Source organism: Callithrix jacchus, chromosome 9 (genome assembly GCF_049354715.1).
Source record: "Callithrix jacchus isolate 240 chromosome 9, calJac240_pri, whole genome shotgun sequence".
Taxonomy (NCBI): domain Eukaryota; kingdom Metazoa; phylum Chordata; class Mammalia; order Primates; family Cebidae; genus Callithrix; species Callithrix jacchus.
Genome location: NC_133510.1, coordinates 23,617,247 through 23,628,051, shown reverse-complemented (window position 1 = coordinate 23,628,051; position 10,805 = coordinate 23,617,247).

Here is a 10,805-nt window from a genome sequence, read left to right as displayed (position 1 = left end):
TAAGATCATCAAGATAGACTGTACAAGGATAAAATAAAGAGACGAGAAACAGGGAGTACAAATTAATAAAAACAAATATATTTCTGCTTCCAGCCATGACAGAATGGCATTAGACTTACTTTGCAATCAAAATATTACACATGGCAAAATACAGGAGGCAGCTATCTTCAGGAACACATAGGCAGCACTGTGATCCTTGAAAGAACACACAAAGGTGAGTGCTACGATCACCGCAGCTTTCTATCTAGAATCTCTTTCTCTTTCCTTCTTTCCTTCTTTCCTTCTTTTCTTTCTTTCCTTCTTTTCTTTCTTTCCTTCTTTCTTTCTTTCTTTCTTTCTTCTTTCTTTCTTTCTTTCTTTCTTCTTTTTCTTTTTTGAGACAGAGTCTCTGTCGCCCAGGCTAGAACGCAATGGCGCAATCTTGGCTCACTGCAACCTCCACCTCCCAGGTTCAAGCGATTCTCCCTACCTCAGCCTCCTGAGTAACTGGGATTGCAGGTGCCCGCCACCACACCTAGCTAATTTTAGTATTTTTAGTAGGGATGGGGTTTCATCATGTTGGCCAGGCTGATCTTGAACCCCTGACCTCTGGTGATCTGGCCGCCTTGGCCTCCCAAAGTGCTGGGATTACAGGCATGAGCCACTGTGCCTGGCCTCTAGGACCACTTTCTAGTACAGAGCACAAAAATAATCCTTAACAGAACAGCAGTCTTACTAAAAGGAGGAGTCAGAGAGCTGCTTAGATGGAGCTGCTTAATGGAGTTTTGAGCTGCTTAAATGGCTGGAATTTGCAGAGCCGGGTAATTCACAAGAGAGGGGTACCCTGAAGACCATGTAGGAATTCCCCATATGTCTGTGGCTAAGTGCTAGGGTGCACAGAGACAGGACAAAACTCTGCAAGTCCAAGCTGAGATAGTTCCTGCGGGGCCAAGAGCTGAACAGAGAACAGAGGTGACGCATTGCTTAGTAGCACTAACCGAAAACAAAGCCAAACTTAACATCACCAAAGAAAGCCAATAATAGTTTAGCTGCCTGTGAGAACAAATTTTCACACCCTTAAGATGAAGGCAGAACAAACAAAATGTTGTCTATACCTACAATGGGATATTATTCAGTCTTAGAAAGGAAATCCTGTCATACTTTACAACACTGATGAACCTTGAAAACATGATACTAAGTGAAATAAACTGATCACAAAAAGACACATACTGTGGGATTCCACTTAGAATATGAGGTATCTAAAGTCATTAAACTCATAGACAAAGAAAGCAGAATGGTTTCTGACAGAAGTTTGGAGGGAAAAACAAGTTGCTTAATAGGTACAGAGTTTCAGTTTTGCAGTGTGATTAAGTTTTGGAGATGTGATGCACGATAATGTGAATATTCTTGTATTCCTTTGCTTGGGCTACCACAAGAAAATAGCATACCATAGACTGGGTGACTTGAACAACAGAAATTTATTTATTATCTCATCATTCCACAGACTGAAAATCTAAGATCAAGATGCAACAGAGTTGGTGTTTGGAGAGTGCATCCCCCGTGGGTTGCAGACTTCTCACTATATCCTCAAGTGGCACTTCCTCAGTGTGTGCACAAGGGGAGAAAGAGAGTGGGCTCTGGACACTAATCCTCAGATCAGGACCCCACCCTTGTGACCTGATTTAACCTTAATTAAAAGGACACTAATCCTATCAGATCAGGACTCCACCCTTGTGACCTGATTTAACCTTAATTCCTTAAAGGCTCCATCTCCAAATACAGTCACACTGAGGATTAGGGCTTCAATATGTGAATTTGGGGGAGGCATTTAGTCCACAGTAATACTTAACACTACAAAATTGTATGCCTTAAAAATGATTAAGATCATTTAAAAAAAGGAATGTGTATGAGTGTGTTCTTGCACTGCTATAAAGAAATACCTGAGGCTGGATTATTTATAAAGAAATGAGGTTTAATTGGCTTGGATTCTGCAGGATGTACATGAATCATAGTGGCATCTGCTTCTGGGAAGGCCCCAGAAACTTACAGTCTTGGTGGAAGGCAAAGGGAAATGTCTTACATGGCCAGAGCAGGAACAAGAATGAGAAGGGGTAGGTGCTACATACTTTTTTTTAAACAATCAGATTGGCCAGGAAAGGTGGCTCACACCTGTAATCTCAGCACTTTGAGAGGCGGAGGCAGGTGGATCACCAGGTCAGAAGATGAGACGATCCTGGCCAACATGGTGAAACCCCATCTCTATTAAAAATACAAAAAGAAATTAGCCAAGCGTGGTGGCACGCACCTGTAGTCCCAGCTACCTGGGAGGCTGAGGCTGGAGAATTGCTTGAACCCTGGAGGCCGAGGTTGTAGTGAGCCAAGATTTCGCCACTGAACTCCAGCCTGGGGGACAGAGTGAGACTCCATCTCAAAAAAAAAAAACTAACAAGAAAAACAACAATTAGATCTCATGAGAACAATTAGATCAGGGGAACAGCTCTAGGAAGATGGTACTAAACCATTCATGAAAAACTGTCCCCATGATCCGGTCACCTCCCACCAGGCCCATCTCCAACACTGGAGATTACAATTCAACGTGAGGTTTGGGTGGGGACACACATCCAAATAATATCAGAAAGCAACACAGGAATCAGGGGCTCTTTGAAGAAATAGCTAATTTAAGGCCAGGACAGGGAAAATACAAAATAAGCTTGGAGGATCTTCTAGTCTTTTAATGTTAAAAAAATAAGCAAGTTAAAAAAAAAAGATAGGAGGATATCAGGACACAGGAACCAACTTGGAAAAGTTCCTGATGGAGCAATATGAAGAACAAAATAAATGAAAGTACTGAATTATAACACAAAGGGAAAAAATATATAAATCCATACTAATTTAAGTAAATAAATAGGGAAGAAGTGACAAATATTCCTTACAGAAGATACCAAATAATATATGTAGATACTCCCCATTCAAGATGTGGAATTTAACTCTCCTGTCTTTGAGGGTAGTCAGTGATAAGAGACTCACTTCCAAAGAATAAAGTATGGATACAAGAAAACAGTAAATATTCAGTAGAGAATCTTGGCAAATACCACTTCAGCCACATGAACAGGGTTGACTACGTGAACCACCAGTGATGAATCTTGTTGATATCATGTACCCCCTAATATGATACAACGATAAAAGCACCTAACCACTAAGGTTTGTTCCCCAAAATCCATAACCCTGGGGTGGTATTATGATATATCTATTTATTGGTTTTCATCCACAGTTCCTGGCTCTTAACTCCTATGGCCCTCGTTATAGTCCTTTCTTATAATATTGAGTGTGTCAGGGCTCAAAGGGGAGGCCTCTGTCCTTCTCCTGCCCTCCTTTCATCTGCCTCAAGGCAGGACTCTAATCTTCTCTTGCCTTTCTGATTGCAGGACTTAAGTCCTTCCCCAGAGAGGGTCCTGCCCTATACTGGGGTACCAAGGGGCAGGGGGTCAGGGGCAGGAACGCTGATGTCCTGAAGTTTCTGCCACCTTCAAAGTATAAAATTCCAACCTCTGCTTTTACTGTTACATCTCTGTTTTCTGACTTCGACTGTACTTCTTCCCTCTTATAAGGACCCTCATGATAACATTGAACCCACATGAACACACCAGCATAATCTCTCCATCTCAAGATTCTTATCTTAATCCTATCTACAAAGTATCTGTCATAAAAGGTAATATATTTATAGGCTCAAGGGATTCGTATATTAACATATTTGAGGTGGGGAGAGACATTTATTCAGCCTTCCACAAGTGGTCATATTAATATAAGACAAAAATAGATGAGTGTAAAGAGGTACATTGCATAATTACATGTGTCACTGACTGCATCAAGCATATATAACAACTATAAATAAGTATGCACCTAATTTTGAACTTCAAAACATATGAAGCAAAAACTGAGTTAAAGAAAAATAAACATCTATAATCATAGTTGAATATTTTAATAACCTTTTCTCGGTAACTGATAAAACTATTAAACAAAATTCAGTAATAGTATAAAAAAATCTCATCACCATCATCAACCACCTTGACCAAACTAAATTAACCTAATAAAATGACATTCACCAATTAAAGAATACATGTTTTTAGGTATAAATAAAATGTTCACAAGGATATATTACATACTCAGCCATAATATATCTCAAAATATTAAAATCTTACACATATATTTTATAACCACAATGAAATCAATAACAAGGAAAAAAATCTAGATAATTCCTAAATATTTGGAAACTAAAACACACACTTTCAAATAACCCATGGGTCAAAGAAAAAATAATTTTAAAATTTAATATTTTAAATTAAATGATTATGAAAATAGAATATGAAAATGTATAGAACACAGCTAAAACAGTCTTGGAGTGAATACTGTAGCTTTAAATGAATAGAAAAGAAACACAATGAATAATTCAGGTTTATAATTTATGATGGTTAAAGAAAGAAGAGCAAATTAAAACAAAAGTAAGTAGAAAACAATTTTAAAATGCAAAATTAATAAAATTACAAAACAAAGACTAGAAAAAATAAGAAAGCCAAAAGTTGGTTCTTTGACAAGATTAAGACTGATAAACTTCTAATAAGATTGAGCAAGAAACAGCAAGACAGCAGACGAGGATGTACCAGTCCTTATATATCCAGAAAACAACAACAATTTAACAATTATCCCCAGATGAAAATAGCTCTGGGAGAGTTCTGGAGTACAATTAAAAAGCTGATGCAACTCAGTGAAGCACAAAAACTGAGGATGGTCATGCAGAAAAGTGTAGAAAGCATTTTACCTGTGCAACCCCATTGCCCAGGCTGGCACAGCTCAACACCAAGAGGAATACCATCAGCTGTGACTTCCTCACAAGGTGAAAAGGAGAGCAGGAGACCTCATGCAACCTTTGCCACTCAGGACTCTAGCAGCCATCCCCACTGCCACAAATACAACCTTAACTGCCAACGATCCCCACAGTCTTCACAAATGCTGAAACCAGCCAATGGAGCTGCCCAGAACTCATACTGCTGCACCCACTCCAAAACCAGAGCCTCAGTCACATTCGCCCCTCTGGAACCAGGGCAAATGTTGTTTATTCACCCCAAGCCCAGCATTGCGTGTGTGCACCCCACCTATCAGACCCAATGCCATGACACACCCTTTAAAATTAGTTCCCATACGTGCCCCACCAGCCTCGAGTCCAATGCTGACCCAGTGCACCATGCACCTCACTCAGCCACCACCCTTGCAGGCATTAAGAGATGGCTGCTCTTTCAATTGCATTGACACCATTGCAAGGCTACAAGGAACATTGAAAAAAAAATTGTTTTAATGACATCATCAAAAAAATGCAATAAATTTCCAGTAACCAACCCCAAAGAAATGGAGATGTATGAATTGCCTGGCAATTCAAAGTTAAAGTGTTTTAAAGAGGCTCAGTAAGCTAAAGATAACATAGATTGACAACTCAGTGATATCAAGGAAACAATATATTAACAAAACTAGAATTTCAACAGAGATAGAAATTTTTAAAAAGGTCGGGGAGTGTGGGCATGGAGGCTCACACCTGTAATTCCAGTAATCCCAGGACTTTGGGAGGCTGAAGTGAGCAAATCACCTGAAGTCAGGAGTTTGAGACTAGCCTCGCCAACACAAAACTCCATCTCTACTAAAATACAAAAATTTGCCTGGCATGGTGGTACACGCTTGTGATCCCAGCTACTCAGAAGGCTGAGGCAGGTGAATCGCTTAAACCCGGGAGATAGAGGTTGCAGTGAGCTGAGATCTCACGACTGCACTCCAGCCTGGGCAACAGAGAAAACACTAACTCAAACAAACAAACAAACAGAAGTTATAGAGCTGAAGAATGCATGAGTAAAATATAAAATACAGTAGAGAGCTTCAACAGCAGGCTCAATGAAACAGAAGAAAGATTCAGCAAAACTCAAACACAGGTTATTTGAAATTAACCAGTCAGAGGAGAAAAAAAAAAGAATGAAAAAGAAAGCCTCCAGTTTTAGGGGACATGAATGTGCAAGCCAATATACACATTATAGAAGTCCCACAAGGAGAATAGAGAAAGAAGCAGAAAACATATGTAACAAAATAATAACTGAAAACTACTCAAATTGAGGGAAGAACATAGACATCCAGATTCAGAAATCCTGAAAGATTCCAAGTAGGTTAAACATAAAGAAGTCTACACCTAGACACAGTGTAATTAAATTGTTAAAAGTCAAAGAGAATTTTTAAAGCAGCACAAGAAAAATGACTCATCACATATAAGACTATCAGTAGATTTCTCAGCAGAAACCTTATATGCCAGGAGGATGGGATGATATATTCAAAGTACTGAAAGAAAAAACAGCCAACCAAGAATACTATACTTGGAAAAATTATCTTTTAAAAATAAAAGACAGTCCAGGCACAGTGGCTCACACCTGTAATCTCAGCACTTTGGGAAGCTGAGACAGGCAGATTACCTGAGGTTAGGAGTTCAAGGCCTGCCTGACCAACATGGTGAATCTCTGTCTCTATGAAAAATACAAAAAAAAATTAGCCAGGCATGGTAGCAGGCACCTGTAATCCCAGCTACTTGAGAGGCTGAGGCAGGAGAATCATTTGAACCCAGAAGGTGGAGGTTGCAGTGGGCTGAGATCGCACCAATACACTCCAGCCTGGGTGACAGAGCAAGACTCCATCTAAACATATATGTCTGTGTGTGTGTGTGTGTGTGTGTGTGTGTGTGTGTGTGTGACAGAAATCATTTTTAAAAAGAGGGGAAGGGTGGGCAGATATATATATGAAGGACAGGCCAGGTGAAGTGGCTCATGCCTATAATTCTAGCACTTTGGGAAGCCAAGGTAGGTGGGTCACTTGAGATTGGGAGTTCAAGAGCACCCAGGCCAACATGGTGAAACTCTGTCTCTACTAAAAATACAAAAATTAGCCCAGTGTAGTGGCACATGCCTGTAGCCCCAGCTACTCAGGAGGCTGAGATGGGAGAATCATTTGAACCCAGGAGGCAGAGGTTGCAGTGAGAGCCAAGTTTGTGCCACTGTACTCCAGACTCGGCAACAGAGTGAGACTCCATCAAGGAAGGAAGGAAGGAAGGAAGGAAGGAAGGAAGGAAGGAAGGAAGGGAGGGAGGGAGGGAGGGAGGGAGGGAGGGAGGGAGGGAGGGAGGGAGGGAGGGAGGGAGGGAGGAAGTCCGGCTCATCACATATAAGACTATCAGTAGATTTCTTAGCAAAAACCTCATAGATCAAGAGGAAGTGATTAAATATTCAAAGTACTGAAAGAGAAAACAGCCAACCAAGACATACCTAGAAAAATTATTGTTTAAAAATGAAGGACAGGCTAGGTGCTGTGGTTCATGTCTGCAATCCCAGGACTTTGGGAGACTGAGGCAGTAGGATCATTTGAGCCCCACATCTGGGAAACATAGTGAGAACTCATCTCTACTAAAAATGTAAAAATTATTATAACATTTAAAGAAATGTTTAATGAAGGACAGATTACATTTTTCTAGATAAACAAAACTTAGGGAGTTCCTCACCACTAGACCTGCCTTACAAGAGATACTTAAGGAAGTTCTTCAAGTTGAAACATGCTAAACAGCAACGTGAAATATGCTAATTAGCAATGTGAAAGCATAAATCTCCTGGTGAAGGTATATACACAAATACAGAATCATATAACACTGAAATAGTGGTACATAAATTAGTTTTAATCCTAACATAAAAGTTTTTAAAAAATAAAGATTTGTTAGCCAATGCACACTATAAAGAGAATGAAACTCTTAAGACAAAAATTAGCTGGACATGGTGTTGCACACCTGTAATCCCAGCTACTCAGGTGGCTGAGGCAGGAGAATCACTTGAACCTGGGAGGCAGAGGCTGCAGTGAGCTGAAATTGTGCCACTGCACTCCAGCCTGGGCAACAAAGTGAGACCCTGTCTCAAAAGGATGAGAATGAAACTCTTAATTCAAAAACACAAAGTTAAAGCAGAGAAAGTAACACCACACAGATTTGTATGCAATTAAATTATCAACTCAAAATAGATTATTTTAACTACAAGTTATTTTATTCCAGACTCAAAGTAACCACAAAGTATTACAGAAAAAAAATCAAAGCAATTCACTGTAAAAATCATCAAATAGAAAAAAGGTGGCCAGGTGCAATGACTCACGCCTGTAATCCCAGCAACTTGGGAGGCCAAGGCAGGTGGATAGCTCGAATGTAAAAGTTCAAGACCAGCCTGACTCATGGTGAAACCCCATGTCTACTAAAAAAATACAAAAAAATAATCCAGGCATGATGACACATGTCTGTAATCCCAGCTACTTAGGAAGCTGAGACAGGAGAAGCACTTGGACCCAGGAGGCAGAGGTTGCAGTGAGCCAAGATGCTGGCCATTGCACTACAGTCTGGGCAACAAGTGTGAAACTTCATCTCAAAAAAAAAAAAAAAAGTAAACTTTGAGTCAAAAACATTCTCTAAAGAAGATAATTTTATATTAATAAAAAGGTTAATTCAATAGGAATACATAACAATTACAAATACATACGCACCCAATGTCAGAGAATCTAACATATAAAATAAATATTGATAGATTTTTTTTGAGACAGAGTCTCACACTGTCTCTGGGCTGGAGTGATGTAGCACGATCTCGGCTCACTGCAACCTCTGCCTCCCAGGTTCAAGAGATTCTCCTGCCTCAGTCTCCCAAGTAGCTGGGATTACAGGCGCCTGCCACCACACCCAGCTAATTTTTTGTATTTTTAGTAGAGGCAGGGTTTCACCATGTCGACAGGCTGGTCTTGAACTCCTGACCTCAAGTTATCCACCTGCCTCGGCTTCTCTACTAAATACAAAATACAAAAATTAGCCAAGTGCGATGGTATATGCCTGTAGTCTCAGCTACTCGGGAGGCTGAGGTGGGAGGATTGCTCGAGCCTGGGAAGTCAAGGCTGCAGTAAGCCATGGCTGCGCCACTGCACTCCAGTCTAGGCAATAGAACAAGAACTTGTCTCAAAAGAAAAAGAAAAGAGAAAAGAAGTGAAAACACAAATAAAATAAAAAATGGATGAGGAGGCATTACGATGAATGCTCCAGAAATAGAAAGAGTCATAAGAAACACTTAAGAATAATTATATGCCAACAAACTGGATAACCTACAAGAAATAGATAAATTTCTAAAAACATAAAGCCAACTGAAACTGAATTGCGAATATCTAGAAAGCCTAAAAATATCAGTAATAACGAGGAGAATAAATCAGTATTCAAAACTCTACCAATAAAGAAAAACCCAGGACTAGATGACTCAATGGATAAATTTTACAAAACGTTTAAAGAAAAACTAACACCAATCTTCTTAAGCTCTTCCAAAAAATAGAAGAGGTGGCTGGGTGTGGTGGCTCATGCCTGTAATCCCAGCACTTTGGGAGGCTGAGGCAGGCAGACCACTTGAGGTCAGGAGTTTGAGACGAGTCTGGCCAATACTGTGAAACTCTGTCTCTACTAAAAATTAAAAAAAATTAGCCAGGCGTGGTGATAGGTGCCTGTGATCCCAGCTACTCTGGAGGCCGAGACAGGAGAATTGCTTGAACTTAGGAGACAGAGTTTGCAGTGAGCCTAGATCACACCACTGCACTCCTTCCTGGGCAACAGAGCAAGACTCTGTCTCAAAAAAAAAAAAAAAAAAAAAAGAGGAAATGCCTCCTAATTCATTTTATGAGGCAAGCAACATCCTGATACCAAAGATACGACAAGAAAAGGAAACTACAGATGAAAATCCCTGATAAACACAGATGCAAAATCCTCAATAAAATACCCATAAACCAAATAATAATGGCACATTAAAAGCTCATGTCCCATGACCAAGTGGAATTTATCCCTGGAATGTAAGAATGGTTTAATACTAGCAAATCAGTTAATATAATACACCACATTAACATGGTGAAAGAAAAACCTCTTGATCATCTCAATAGATGCAGAAAAAGCATGTAACAAAATTCAACATTCATTCATAATAACCATTCTTCAAAAATGGGTATAGAGAAAACGTACCTCAATATAATAAAAACCATACAGAAAAAGCCCACAGCTAACATTCCAATCAATACAGAAAAAAAACTGAGAGTTTTGCCTCCAAGATCTGGTTAAAGGAAAAAGATGCCTAGACAGAGCAATCAGAGAAGAAAATGAAATAAAGGCATCCAAATTTAAAAGAAAGAAGTAAAATTATATCTATTTGCGGAAGACAGAATTATATAGAAAACTAAAAGACTCAATAAAAAAGTATTAGAGCTAGTAAAGTTGAGGATATAAAATCAACATACAAAAATAATTAATGTTTCTATATACAATGAACTATTTGAAAAGGAAAATTTTAAAGTAATACCATTTATAATGGCAAGAAAAATAAAATAAAATACTTAGAAATAAACTTAGCCAAAGAGTTGAATTGGAAAACTTACACATTGAAAATTATAAAACATTAATGAAGGAAATTAAATAAGACATGGATAAATGGAAAAATATCACATGCTCATGGACTGGAAAAATTATTACTGTTAAAATGTCCATACTATGACTTAGTCCATTTGTGCTTCTATAACAAAATACCTAAGACTGGGTAATTTTATTTGTCATGTTCTCTGGAAGTCCAAGATCAAGGTTCAATGTCTGATGAAGGCCAGTCTCTGCTTCCAAGATGGCACCTTGTTGCTAGGCCCACCAGAGCGAATGAACACTTGTTCTTGTATGGGAAGAAGGCAGAAGGGCAAAAGGGGTCTACCTGGTT